At 41.4% G+C, this 15714-nt stretch overlaps 1 long non-coding RNA gene across 1 annotated transcript; it reads right to left on the minus strand.

Moving 5' to 3' along the window:
- Positions 1–891: 891 nt before the first annotated feature.
- On the minus strand, positions 892–8583 carry LOC148149398 (uncharacterized). The gene is made up of 2 exons (XR_015757758.1): positions 8481–8583; positions 892–4299 (listed from the first exon to the last, which is right to left on the minus strand). It is a non-coding gene; the product is annotated as an uncharacterized LOC148149398 (long non-coding RNA).
- Positions 8584–15714: the final 7131 nt, after the last annotated feature.

Raw genomic sequence — 15714 nt, forward strand, 5'->3', positions numbered from 1 at the left:
CAGAGGCAATATTTCTTTCAGTTGGACATAAGAAATTACATAGGACTATTTGAACTAAACAGGAGAATTCTCCTGTTGTTCTTGTCAACAGTTAATGCTCAATAAATAATTAAAACCCATTGTATGGCAATTTAACTTAATGCTTGCTTGGAATTCCTTGGCTCAAATCATTTACTATCCAAGCCTTCCATTACCTAATCATAACATTCTGATTATCTCGTCTTCTCTTTCACTAATTTCACTTTGCTTATAGAACTTCACCTTGAGTTTTCAATAAGAAAACTAATAGAAAGAAATTGTACATTTAAGGATCCCTTAATAGTCTGAGGATCACCTCATGCATTTGACAGCTATTAAATTCCTTTAATTGTTGCATTACAGAGGTATATGAAATAAGGTATCATATTGTTGCATGACACATGATTTGGCTGAACAAGGTTCATCCAGTAAAGGGTGGCAAGGTGGCTCACAGCACCAAAAACCCGGGTTCAATCCCAGCCTTGGGCAACTGTCTGTGTGGAGTCTGCATGTTCTCCTCCGGGTCATCCGGTTTCCTCCTACAGTCTAAAGATGTGCAGGTTAGGTGAATTGGCCAAGCTAAATTGCCCATAGTATTCAGGGATGTGTAGGTTAGGTACACTCGTCAGAGAAATGTAGAGTAATAGGATAGGGGAATGCGTCTGGGTGGGATACTCTTTGGAGGGTCGGTGTGGACTTGTTGGGCCAAATGGCCTGTTTACACACTGCAGGGATGCTATAATTCTATCTGCCAAAGATAAAGTTCATCCAGTATCAAGGTCCTTGCATTCAATTACACACAACAAACTGAGGAAATTCAATAGTTATTTCTGTTAATGTGCAACACTGGAAAGGAAGTGAAAAGTAAAAACAGCAAGCTACTGAAGGATTTTAATTTATAGCTTGTTTCCAAGACCATGTTTTAAAATCAAACATCTCCAGTACAGGTTAAAATTGCATCTCTTTTAGCTACTTTTATCATGCAGACAATCCTCTTTGATATTTCTAACATCCCATAATTGATGGGATTAATCATATACAAACAGTGGCTCAGGTAGTTGACACTGATACCTCACAGCACCAAAGACTTGGTTCAATTCCAGCCTGGGGCGATTGTGCAAACTCTACACAGACATTCTCCCTGTTGCTCTGTGGGTGCTCCACACTGCAAAGATGTGCAGATTAGCTGGATTGGCCATGCTAAATTGCCCTGTAGTGTCCAGGGTTGTGCAAGCTGAGTTGGATTAGCTATGGGAAATGTGGGCTAGGGAGATGGGTTGGGTCTGGATGGGATGCTGAATTTGGGATGGGCCAGTTGGCCTCTATCTGCACTGAATGGTTCCTTTGATTCTAAATTTACAGGTGGCTCAGTGGTTAGCGCTGTTGCCTCACAGTACCAGGGATCCAGAATTGATTCCAGCCTCAGGTGACTGTCTGTATGGAGTTTGCACATTTGTCCCATGTCTGCATGGGTTTCCTCCAGATATTCTTATTTCCTCCCACAATCCAAAAATATCCAGGTTAGATGAATTGGCCATGCTAATTTGCCTAAAGGATAAGTTATTAGTTAGGGGTAAATATAGGGTTATGGAATGGGTCTGGGGTTACTCTTTAGAGGGTCGGTGTGGACTTGTTGGGCTGAAAGGCCTGTTTCCACAGTGTAGGGATTTTAATTCTAAAGAAATCTTTAAATGCTTCAAAATTGTTTGGAATCCATTGAATAACAAAGAAAAGTGATTATCAGAGATAATGTCATATTGTTATCATTCTTGAAGTCTTTTTTTTAAATTTAAGCTTCGCCTTAGACTTCTATTCCAGATAAATCTTCAATTTTATAAGCCATTACTAAATTGGACGCTGGCATGCAGTCGCTGACTCATTCTTCATTTGCTCCAGGCTGATGGTTTCTGACACATAGCTGGCAACCTCTTCATAGTGCATTATATTTAATGCATTTAAGTGAAAATTCTAGCCTGCTTCACATGATAAAATCGATGTATTAAAATGAATTGTGAAAATCCAGAACTCTCAGTTTTCAACAAATGAATCTTTTGACTGTCAAACATTTGACTTTCTACCAGCTAGTGTATTACCAGGAATCTTCCAGCAATCATCACAATTCACCAAAGGAGTAACGGCCGTACGATTATCTCATTTATATGTTCTCAAATAGAACTTTCTTCCTGAGATTGAAAATTAAACAAAACCATGTTGTCTGTAATGTTGGCCCAGACTTTACCTCTGAGCAGGTTATGGTGAACAAGAGGTGTTGTGAATTAGGAATTCATGTGCTGAGCCAGAAAACAGATCCGAGGTACTTTAAATCTCTGCAACATCATGACTCCATTCTTCCTTAACACAATGTGGATTCCTCCCACTAACAGGTTCCAAATTTCCCACAGTTCAGCCAGAGGCTTTTTAAAATAATAGTTCCCCTCTTAAAGTAAAATTGTATTCTCTTCTGCTTCATTTGGACGGAGGAAAAGAGAATTTAATTTGAATCACAGGAATGTTTTCATGTCTCTGGGTTTTTTCTGTAGGTAATGCTGGAAAAGCCAAGTGGCTTAAGCAGCTGTCTCTAACTACATTCCCTCTAATTTGCTTTTCTTCTGCGTAGACCTCTGTCTGAAGTCAGAATTCATATTAGGAAAGGTATTGTTGACACACTAATCGGAGTAACTAAAAATCCACATGGCTTCGAGGGAATGATGGTCTCTAGTCAGTGGGAGAAAGACTTCAAAAGACCAAGCACACTAAGCAGAGAAAGAGAAATTCTCATCTTCAGGAGCATTACTCCCAATACTGTCCTTTCCAAAGAACAATTATTGGACTCAAAACATTGACTCTGTTTTTGTCTCCATGAATGCCGCCAGACCTGCTGAGTTTCCCCAGCACTTGCTGCTTCCATTTCAGATCTCCAGCATCTGTGGTAATTCACTTTATCTGGATGAAGTGCAAGAAATAATTCAACCACCTGATGAAGGAGCAGTGCTCCAAAAGCTAGTGCTTCCCAATAAACTTGGTGTTGTGTGATTTTTAACTTTGTACACCCCAGTCCAACACCAGCACCTCCAAATCATCTTTAATAATCTCAACAGTGTTAGAGATGAGGAATGCCATCTTCCTTTTGCCGTCTTTGTAATCAACATTTGACAACAGGCCAACAGCCCTCTCCTTCTCAATTTCACAATTGCCTGCTCCCTAAACATGACCCTCACTACCCAACACAAGATGACATCACCTCTCATTTTCATTACAAAAACGCACGCGCATCTTCCTTCTTCCCTTCACAGCATTCACAATCTGCACTCTCTTTTCAGTAACCTGGGAGATGGTGACATAGTGAGATCGTCACTGGACTGGTAATCTAGAGAAAGCAGGTTAATGATCTGGGACTTAGGTTCAAACATCAAGATGGTAGCTGGTATAATTTAAATTCAATTTACAAAAACTGGAATTTAAAGATTGTCACATTAATGCTAACCGTGAAACCACAGTGATTGTTGTAATAAAACTCATCTGGCACACTACTGTCCTTAAAGGAAAGAATCTGCAATCCTTACCTGGTATGGAATGAGCTGCCAGAGGAAGTGGTAGAGACGAGTACAATTGCAACATTTAAAAGGCATCTGGGTGGGTATATGAATAGGAAGGGCTTGGAGGGATATGGGCCGGGTGCTGGCCGGTGGGACTAGATTGGGTTGGGATATCTGGTCAGCATGAACACATTGGACTGAAGGGTCTGTTTCCATGCTGTATGTCTCAATGACTTTATGACTCTATGGTCTGGCTTATATGTGACTCTGGAATCTACAGTAATATGGTTGCCTCTTAATTCACTTCAGAAATGGCTGAGCAATTAACTTAGTGGCAAAGCAATTATCGATGGGCAACAAATGCTGGCCTAGCTAATGGCACAAACCTTCCATGACAGAGTGAAAAAAATTACACACTAACTCCCACTCTCAACAGGTTAAGACAGCATAAAATATAAGGGAGAAAAGAAGTATACAGTCAGGAGATGTCAAACAACATTATGACTAATTTAAAACTAGAACAGCAAGTGTTGGATATCAAGGGCTCTTCTGGAGTTGTCAGAATACGATATTTTGAGTCAATGTCCTTTCTCAACAGGATCTTTTAACAATGCTTTGTGAACATCAAAAATGCTTGATTGAGTCAAGTTGCCATGTGATTTCTGTCATCTGTTCAGCCTCTCAAGGCATTCCGGCACTTCTTCCTTCTCCCATCACAGTAGCTGCAGCTCACAGAAGAAAACACCTAAAAAGAAGAGAGTTAATGGTGTATGCACTTCAGTCTGAGAAATACAAATATTGAAATTAAATCACGTTTTCCTTGTTGACCTGGCATGCTTCCACACTGAAGTGCAATTTTCAAGCTAAGATCCTTCAAGAAAGTAGTGAAAAACAAACGTGAGTTGCATACGTTGCCACTTTCCATAAGTAGTCAGAAGAGGAAATGAGAATAGGAAGCTGTCAAACTAATAATAGAATTTACAACATCCTCCCACTGTGGTGACAAAAGTTTCTAGTATACATGGAACACTGCTCCTGTCGTTTAGATCAGGAGTTTATCAATTGTTTCTCAGAAAGATGTTTGCTGCATTTTACTTGTTCCTGTGTTACACTCCCTGAGGAGTTACTGTAAAAGACACAATTTAAAAAATTGAAAATCACAACAATGTTTGGACATGAACATACAGATTTACTGGAGTTCTATTTTGAAGTATACAGGACAAATCAGACCAGTTTTAGTGTGTTTTACCTTCTGGGCATTGAGCCATCCAGTGTGCTCTTCCTGATAACATGGAGCAACACAGAGCTGGGAGGTAGGAATGTGCCAAGGAATCAGTGGCATTTATTGAAAAGAACTGTGAGAGAAAGAGACAGAAGGTCTTGCACAAGGAGAGTGGTCTCATACAGCCTGGTTTCAGAGCTCCCATTGACTAGAAGGAGCAATAGCATGCCAGGGAGTTCCAAGCACAGGCAGCAGGACATCAGCAACTCAGGGCCAACTCAGCGGGCCAGCCTCAGATAGAGAAGAATGTCGGAGAAAACCAATTCCATTCTTCAAGCATGAGAGGGCCTACTGTCCAAAGGTCAACCACCCTCAGAGGTAGGGAAATGTCACCTGGGAAGCCAATTCTGATTGTTACATCATATGGTGGGATCAACTGATATCCAAGGGATTTGGTGGACATCCAATGTCAGTGGACATGAAGATCAGCACAGCTCTCAACCTTACAGAATTCTGTTGGGAAAATGTATGGGATTCCAAATCCTATGCAGCATCTGTGCATCAAGGGACTGACCAGTGATTATGTATACTTCTACAGCTTCATCGGTTTGGGCCTCCTCACTGGATCACCTCGGGTGCTGAATGGCCATTAAGGCTCCTAGTGAGCAGCAGAGGAGTGGTACAACCTGAGTGACCATCAGCAGGCAACAAGCTTTCAGATCTCTTAAATGATCCAGTGAGGCTTTTTAGCATGTCTTGACTTTTGTGTTATGATGATCTGCTGGGCAAAGTTCAATCTGGTACTGAAAAGTGGGGAGGTATTGAACAATAAGCATATCTGGAATAGCAATTCCTCCTCTGATAAGTATATTCAAGGCTGAGATAGACAGATTTTTTGTTTTATCAGTAAGGGAATTAAGGGTTATGAGCAGAACCCGGGAAAATGAATTAAGGATTAATCAGATCAATTCTTAACTCATTGAATGGCACAGCAGATTTAATGGGCTGAATGGTCTAACCCTGCTCCTATGTCTCATGATCTTATGGTCTCTGAAGAAGATATAGAGTAGGCTGCAGATGAGGGGGTTCATGATAAAGATCTCGTGTCAAGACCCTATGAGTATACATAAGGACAACGTGGGACATGTTAATGCAAAGAAGCTTCACTTGACCTCTACTACCTGCTGCAAACATAGCAATATACTGTCACCTCCTTCATTTTGTACTCTGTCATGCAGCACCCAAGTGTACATCAGACACTGGTCAGACTTAGGATTGACCTGGTGCAGCAAAGTTCATTCATTTCATCCTTTCATTAAGCCAGGTTGTAAACAAAGTCCCAAAGTGCATGGAGAATTGAAAAGAGATGTAATAATGTCACATTAACCTTTTACTGCACAGCATAACAAACTTTGCCTTCTGTACTGGAGTTTGGGTATAGAGCTTAGCCTAGAATGACTTTAGTGACTGTCCCCTGGCTGTCTCAGGTCTGTAAGGCCCAGGCAAGCTGCGAGGTTGTTCTGTCTGTGCAAAGGCCTTCTCTGTGCTTACAGCAATGTGAGGCAATGGTGTCACTAGGGGCTGAGGAGCTGCTGTCCATAGTCAGATCACCCTGAGAGGAGCCCACAGATGTTGTAGCAGTTGGTCCTTCTTCTTACTAGGCACACTTGGGTCTCCCTGCTGACCTTAGAAAGCTAAAGACCTGATGAAGACTCGCGGTGTTTTTTCATCCTTGCAGCATTGAGCTCAAGGACAAGGTGATGAGGGAGTCTAGGTCATGGTGCACACCTCCATGACCATGGGTTTTTCTGCTGAAGGGTGTGAGCGAATGATGTGACAGTGTAAATCTGCTCCTCCTCAGAGGGAGCTTGTTGTCCCTCATTCTCTCTGGTTCTGATTTCCAACCTGACCATGACCTTTATGAGAGAACAGACAGATTGAAGTGTTGAGGACTTCTCATTATATCTTTCAAATTGTCCCTATTGTTTTATTTAATTAATCTTTCATGGAGATGTGGGTATCACTGGCAACACCAGCATTTATTGCCTGTCCTTAATTGCCCTTTAACTGATTAGCTTGTTAGGCCATTTCAGAGGACAGTTAAGAGGCAACTGCATTGATATGGATCTGGTCTCACAGATAGGTCAGACCAGGTAAGGACACCAGATTTCCTTCACCAAAGGACTTTAGCTAACCAGACAAATTTTCACTGCAGTCAATGATAGTTGTCAAGATCACCATTTCTGAGACCAACGTTATATTTCACATGTATTAACTGAATTAAAATTGCATCAGCTGCCATGTAGGATTGAAACAGTAAGCTGAATCTTACCAGAAATTGGCTGTGTGTTAATTTTGGCAAGTTTTATGGAGGGTTCTGTTCCATCAGCCCTAGTGAGGCTATTTTCCCTACTCACCTCATTACTTCTGTACACATCTCTATGGCTCCCTTGTCATATCCTCCCTCTTACCACAAGTGGAAATACTCACTACTGCAAAGGCATTCTGGGATTCCCAACACTGCACCATTTTTAAAGTCCAGCCATGCACCCAGTCAATCCGTACCAGCCAGGAGTTGCTCTTCATTGTGCACACAGCAGGAAGCCAACCAAAAAGAAACACTTCTCAGGGTGCAGAAGTGGCAGGGCCAAGATTTCATTCCACAAAAATGCGTGCATTCATGTGTCTATTGCCACTTAAGAACCAAGTGCCATAGGTTACCCTTCTTTAGCATTATTCTATCTTACAGCCCTGTCCAAGGGAATGCTATACTTTCTCCAATACCCCAATGTAAACTAATATCTTATTCAATTACATACTGGAAAGTCTCCAAATGTTGAAAAACCTTCAGTTTTATTCAACAACAGCAAATGTGAAGAAACAAACAGAAGTATTTGCCTTTGGTAACAAATGGAACTTCCAAGCAACAACAAGTCCACACTCAGTGAGTGATTACTGCACCCAGTTTGTATCTGTTGGAACTGGGTATCAATTAAATCCTGTCAGACTTGTTGCGACTGACACTGTAGCACTCTATCATTTCGAAAGTAATATTTCCTGATGTCCAATGTTCTCATCTTCCTTCTTGGAAGACCACTACTGCCCTCCCAGCTCTTCAACATTGATAACATTCTCTTTTTGACTGTTTATACTTTGCAAAGCCCTGCAGGTTAGCACAATGTGGCACATTTTGTCTCGACTGTATTACAAGGCCTCCCCAGATCAAACCAAGTCACAGCACTTCATCTTCAATCAACCTAATGTCTTCTCCACAGTGGTTCTGGTTGTATATTGGGCTGCATTGAATCTGCACTTCGAATCAGTCAACAGGTTGTGTAATAGAGTCATCAGTCCTGAATGCTGAGGGTAGTCCTTGTCACCCACCATCCTTGTAGGAATCCAGCCCTTGGCACTTTGGTACACTCACTCATACAATGGGACATAAAATACCCCAACAAGGAGAGCTATGGAATGCCTCTCAATGGACATTTGTCATAAGGACGTTCTGATAAATGCAGCACAAGGCATATCATGTAAATATAATAAAAGTTTGTAAGTGTGTATGATTAATGATATTGTGTTCCCCCACCCCCAACACATCGTGCAAGAAAGGCAGCATTGCATATAACAGCATGTTGGAAAACACATAGTTCAAGATGAAAGGAGATCAGCTCTGTGCCTTTGGGCAGCCAATGAAATCTTACCTTGTTTTTGTGAATAGTGGCTCCCAGATGTTACTTTATGTCACCTGTTTTCACAGACATAATTACCTTCAATCTGTAATGACCAGGATTGCTGTGACCAGGATTTGTATACAGGGAAAGGCACTGCATGCTTTTCACACACAGGGGACTATTATACAGATAACTTCAATGTGTAATATGACAAAGCCAGATTAATGCAAATGCCCCTTGAGATGCCTTACATTGCTCACAAGTAAAGTCCATGCCCTCAAGCAGAAACAAAACACTTGTTCTCCCCAATCTGGATATGGTCACAGCCATTTTCCATTTCCAGTATATACTTACAATGTATATGAGTGTGGAATGAAACACACCTTGACTGTGGAGCGAGCAGATCCCTGACTGATCTCTAAAACTTCCCAGCTGGCTTCCTGCAACTCCCTGGATTGGGTGCACTGGACCTGAAAGGCTTTCAAGGAATAATCAGGGAAGGGAGGATGAGGGTATTGAGCTGAATAATCAGTCATGGCCATATTGAATGGCGGAGCAGGCTCATGGGATTGAATAGCTTTCTTCTGCTCCTGTCTTCAGTATATCTATCAGAAATGGCCACTCCTGATCTGTAGTAATACAGACCCTCCAATCTTGACCATCCCAGCAGCTAACCATGTCCAAGCCCTTGAACTGATACAGGACAATATCCTTAATTCAAGGACCCCCCTTGACTGAAGACTATCTCCTTTTACTAGCCTGCAGACTACTGGTACATGAACAGGAAAGGGTTAAACCGAAGCAAATGGGGCTAGTTCAGTTCAGGATACCTGGTCAGCATTGACAATTTGGACCGAAGGGCCTTGTTTCCATGCTGTATGACTCTCTGACTCTATTTCGTTGAAGCAAATGCAATGTATGCTGCTGGCACATACTGCAGATGAGAGACTGATATAGACAGTGCCAAGCAGTAACACGTCCACATCGATGACTACTGACAACTGTGCCAAGCCATGAGCTTTGTATCTGTGCTGAATAGCAAGACAGGACAGAAGGACAGTGGGCCTTTACGATTTGAATGAGGCAGCAAATTGCAAAAAGGCAAGGTAAGGCAGAGAGGCTGTGAGCACAGTAATGTGAGTGAGCAGTAGGAGGACAAAAATGGAGTCCTTAGTATATCACAGTCCAATTCATGAGCTGGATGCTTGTCTCTGCACACAGAGTCCCAGGAGTAGCATTCCAATGAAAGGTTCTAGTGTTCTACAAAGTGCAGCATGGAAGGGATCCATTTTCCAGGGATCAGAGACATGTTATGAGGGTTGAGAGAGGCTGGTCAATGTCCACAGACAGTGGGAGATAGTGGTTGCGAACCATGGAAGCTGCCTTGAAATGTTGAAGACTGTTGTCCAAGATGGAGGATTTGAGGAGCAAGCAGCAAGCAGCAGTCACCGGGTACCTGCTCTGACTTTCATGTCTGGAATTCTATCAGTGGGAGAATGGGAACTGCACATCAATTAGACAGAATTATGTAATAACATGCTACTTCATACAAATGGACTCTAATAAACCTCTCACTACTCACAAACAAGAATTTTGTTTCACCCATCAACCCTTGTTTGGAGAATCATTAATTATTATTCATTAATTATTATCTCATTACTGTCAGTTTCACCCTATTTTCACAATTTTCTCACTAACGCCCACATTGTTTGGGACTGGGAAGGTTCTGCCCACAGCATCAGCCTGAGCTTCTGATTTAATTGTCCAGTGACATTTAAACAATGTAGCCATCTTCTTCCCCTGATCCTGTGGAGCTCCAGGAGTCTAGTGGTGGATAGAGGACCACTATGCCTAGAGTGAATATCAAAACATCCATATTCCTCTTCACTCATTCACTTACACTGATTTGACACCACTGCTTCATCAATGATACTGCAACTATCCAACTGCTGTTTCCTATTCCTTCCTATCTTGCCCTCATATTTTATACTAGTGTTGTCTTTTTTTGCAAAAACAGAAATCATGGAATTGATATGGTATGGAAGGAAGCTGTTTGATTCATCATGTCTGTGTTGGCTTTCAGCATTGTTTAGTTTTCTCATGGTGGCATACTCCATGTGACGACTCCCAAGGGACATTGGAGGGTCAGTCATGCCTCAAAATGCTACTTCCTGACTGGTTATTACCGATTTTCTCACGTTGCCACATGCATGTCCCAAAATGAAAAGTACAGAATACTCACCTTGGGAAACTGTGAAAGATCATTGGTGTGTTTGTAGCACTTGATCCATGCTGTAAGACTGACCCCCACAGTGCTGTGTTTGATCCCTATCAAGTTTCACTTGCTCAGGTGGCCTGGTCTCCTCTTACTGTCTCTGGGGAAGCGGACCTCTTGTTTTACCCTTGCAGCCTGGACGAAAGTCTGTATCATGGGCCACTCAGGACCTTTCATCTGCCACATTTATAAATATGTATGGTTTAATGTATTTATTTTTAAATCCCATTCCTTATGCTGCTTTTTTAATAGTGTTCAACTATTTGTTGAACAATATTACTGTTCAACTATCCTTGTAAGGACATTTTTATGTAAAATTACATGAAATATTGGCTTCTCTGTCCTCTTCACAGATGCACTGACCTTTATTTTCTGCTTCTGTTTTGGAATTGTATCTTATTAACAAACTCTGCATTTATCTCCTGGAGCTTTCTCTGTAAAAACAGAACGTAAAAATCTGTCACAATTTATTTAGAGCTGGCATGCCTTCATATTGCCTTTCAATTAATTAGTACGATTTAATTTTAAAATATGGATCTCAAGGTAAAATTAAATTATACAGAAAAGCCATGTCTTTTGGAGCTGTGCTCTCATTCATCTGGAAGAAGTTTGAGAAATTATCTTAATGCCATCAGTAGATATGAAGCTCAAGTATCAAAAGAGCTGAAATCAATAATGCTGTAAAGAAAGTTAGAGTCAGGTTACAAAAGAGTTGCTGGTAATCTGCAAAGAAATGGAGTCATGCTGTTATTACTGAATCTTTATTTACTGTAATGACTGTTAGAATATATAATTTTCTTACATTTGAAGGTCAGATTTAGACAACTTAAAGTTGCCAAACTGCTTATCTTGTTCATTTCAATCCTATGGTTATTATTGTCAGCTGCATTAATCTTTGGAGGATTTTAAAAGTTCTTTTTGGATATACAACAAATAAACAATTTTTTACTTTTCTCTTTGTGATATCTCTGAGGTTTAATACAACATTTTCCCTGTATTACATACTTGATGTACACCTTCTATGTTTTTTTATTCTTTCAGAAAATATGGGCTTCCTTGGCTGAGCCAGCCTTTATTACCTATCCCTAGTTGCACTTGAGAAGATGATGGTGAGCTGCCTTCTCGACCTGCATCCATTTGGTGTAAGTATACCTCCAATACCGTTATAGAGGGATGTCTGGGATTTTGATCCAGTGATAGTAAAGGAACAGTGATATATTTCCAAGTCAGGTGGGTAGCTTGGAGGGGAACTTGCAAGTGGTAATGATACCCTTGCCCTTTGAGATGATAGTGCTGCAGTTTTTCCCTAATCAACCAGTTCAGAGATAATATTAGACATCACTAAACAGGTGGTACTTGAACCTGGGCATCCTGGCTCAGGGTAGGGGCTCTATTACTGCATCACAAAATCCCTGTTGAAAGTGCTGCTAAGGAACCTTGGTGAATTTATGAAGTGTAGTGTAGAACATACCCCTGTTACTACTGTATATTGGTGATTAATTGAGGGAATATTTGTGGATGTGAAGTCAATCAAGCTGACTGCTTTGTCCTAGATTGCCTCTCCTCCAACCTAGTTTACTGTATCCACTGCTCCCAATGTGGCCCTCTCTACAGTGGGGAGACCAAACGTAACTTAAGGGAACGTTTTGCTGAGCACAACAGCTGGGCCCACAGGGGCTGACCTGACCTCCCAGTTACCACCCATTTTAATTCCACTTCCCACTCCCTTTCCGGCATGCTTGCCCTTGACCTCCTCCATTGCCACAACAAATCAGATTGCAAATTGGAGGAACAACACCTCATCTTCCGCTTGGACAGCCTACAACCCGGAGGACTCAATATTGAGTTGTCTAATTTCAAATAACCTCCCTTCTCATCACCCGACTCTCTTCGAACCCCTCTCCCTCCATTCCATTCCTCTCATTGACCTTCCTTCCAGCTACTTACTGGGTTTGCCCTTCCCATCAACCAACCAGGTCGTACCCTCTACCTGTGCTCACTTATCCCCACCTCACCACCCTGCTCCCCACATTCCCTTTATCTGCAACTCCCCTTACACCCATCCCCAGTCCTGAAGAAGGGTTACGCCCAAAATGTTGACTTCTCCACCTCCTGATGCTGCCTGGCTTGCTGTGTTCTCCCAGCCTCCTACTTGTCTACCTTGTCCTTGATCATGTCAAGTTCATCAAATGTTGATGGAGCCGGACTCATCCAAACAAGTCTATTGATTGTTGAAAAGTTTGCGTGAGAGGGTAGCCCATGGCCAGAGGTGATACAAGATGGTTGCTCATGTGAAAGCCATACTTGGAATGGTCTCTGGCCTCTCCAAAACATGCAGTAAGGGAGCTCCAAATAAAGATCAATTTGTGTTACTGAACACAGGACTCAAGACTATTCTCTGACATATATCCACAACAATAATTTTTCAAGATTTTATACACACTCATCTCAATAACACTGTGCTTCAGCCATTGTTTCCCATATCTCACAACCCTATCGCTCAAGTACTGAGAAAATTACGTTTTTTGACAGAAAGACTGCATTACTGATGTATTTTTCCAAGTTAGTGATTTTATAGTTTTTGAAGGAACCATATCATCCTTACAAGCAAAAAGCAGGAAATTATATTTGTCATCACTCATGTTCTAATTTATTTGCACCATTTTTTTCTCTTCCCTAGCTAAAAGGGCAGTAATTGATGTTATTTCTCATTTTTCTGAACATAGGCATTGTAAGATATAGAGATGTTTAAAACCTAAAGGTTTCGCAACCTCTCAGAACTCTTCTTTAGCTTTTAATAAAAAACTGCAGATAGATTTACAACCCACTATTAACAAAAATAAGAAATAATAACTTTCCTTTGTACATTGATAAGAAAACCTATTAAAAAACAAAGACATAAATTCTGATTGCAAACGTCAAAACTATCAACACATTCATATTTCATTCCACACAATGAATACCTGCTTAATAAAATCATACACAAAAATCTAGTATAAACATATCAAAAGCTCATTCAGCCCATAATAAATTCTACCCTATATTTTTTATGGCAAAGACTGCTTAATATTTGGACATCTGTTTATTTGCCTGATTCAATGCTGATACTAGTGAAGGAACAACAGAATCAAACAACCATGTTTTTGCTTGTCATGAAACCATGCTTTTAAATGGGGAAAGATGCCAAATAACAAAAAAATCTTCCTCCTCCCTACTAGGTGTTCCACAACAACAATCACCTATCTTAATCTACTTTCTATCAGTACTTCTCAACTATTTACACTTTATTTTGGTGTATAATATGTTCCAGTGCCTCAATGACTGTTTTAAATCCATTAGGTAACTCAAAATAAGCCTGGCCTGTATTTGGAGTATCTACTTTTGTGTTCCTCTTCTTTCTCTCTATTTTTAACTTCACTAACGCATTCATCTTTTCAGTTTAAATCAGATCAAAACAAATTAAAACTGATGAAGGTCCTATCCCAAAATTAACCTCCCTTTCATAGAATGATAGAATCCCCATGGTGTAGAAGCAGGTCATTCAACCCATTGAATTCACACTGACCCTCTGAACAGCATCCCACCCAGTCCCAACCCTTTACACTTTCCCTGTAACCCTGTATTTCCCATGGTTAATTAACCAGGCATGCACATCCTTGGACACTATGGGAAATTTAGCATGGCCAATCCACCTAATCTACATATATTTGGACTGTGGGAGGAAACCAGAGCACCCAGAGGAAACACACGCAGACATGGGTAGAATGTGCAAACTGACAGTTGCCCGAGGGTGGAATCAAACTGAGGTCCCTGACGCTATGAGGCAGCGGTGCTAACCATTGAGCCACCTTGCAATCCCATGGTTAAATTGCCATAGTCCTACAACACCCAAGGGCTGTTCAGTCATTAGAGAGACAGAACTAATGGTGGTTTAAGCTGAAAGCAACCAGACCGCAGGCAAGGGTTGAGGTTGAAAAGGAAAGCCCTTCTTGGCAAGCTGGTGTGGGAACTGAGCCCATACTATTGCCATCACTCTGCATTGCAAACCAGCCACCTGGCTAACTGAGTTAATCCTGAGCTTGACCTTCGGAAAAGAAGTTTTCTTTTCCACCCAACGTTTTAAGGTGGCACAGTGGTTAGCACTGCTGCCTCAATACCAGAGCCTCAGGTTTGATTCCTGCCTCAGGAACCTGTGTGGAGTTTGCACATTCTCCCCGTGTCTGCGCGGGTTTCCTCTGGGTACTCCGGTTTCCTCCTGCACTCCAAAGATGTGCAGGTCAGGTGAATTGGCCATGCTAAATTGCCCATAGTGTCAGGTGCATTAGCCAGAGGGAAATGGGTCTGGGTGGGTTACTCTTCAGAGGGTTAGTGTGGACTTGTTGGGCCAAATGGCCTGTTTCCATACTGAAGGGAATCTAACCTAGTCTAAATTTAAAAGGAGAAGATCTTGCTAGTGAATGGCAAAAGGCCTATTTGCACACATTAACATCTCATTAGTACTTAATCTCACCTCATTTATATGCAGTTTGCTATTTTCTCAGACAGTGGAGAGAAACTAAATGGTGACAATTCTCAATCTGAAAGTCTGATGAGGTACATGGTGGCTCCAGCTTGCACCTATAAACCTCTCTCTTTGGCAGCATTCTGTAATGTCTTAGGGCATACTTCATGGCAAGTGGCTGCGCACATCTCTCATTCTACAAAGACTGGCATTGGTCACTCATCAACACCATCAGGTTATCATGATACAGCTCCAATTCACACATAATACAGTTCACCACTCAATACTGCACCTTGAAGCCGAGTGGCACCTTTCTTTGTAATGCTGCTGCCAGGCCACCATGGGACAGGCAACATTTTCTATTTTGCAATGCCCTATAAGCTAGCACAATGTGGCACATTCTTATGTTTAATATAAGCTTTGGCACAGATGAAGTGATAAATTAAAATCCATTTCTTAATAATATGTAAAACAATTTTCATCATCTT

The sequence above is a fragment of the Chiloscyllium plagiosum genome, unplaced genomic scaffold, assembly GCF_037043375.1.
Source record: "Chiloscyllium plagiosum isolate Xiang-an unplaced genomic scaffold, Cpla_swu_hap1 HiC_scaffold_8, whole genome shotgun sequence".
Taxonomy (NCBI): Eukaryota; Metazoa; Chordata; class Chondrichthyes; order Orectolobiformes; family Hemiscylliidae; genus Chiloscyllium; species Chiloscyllium plagiosum.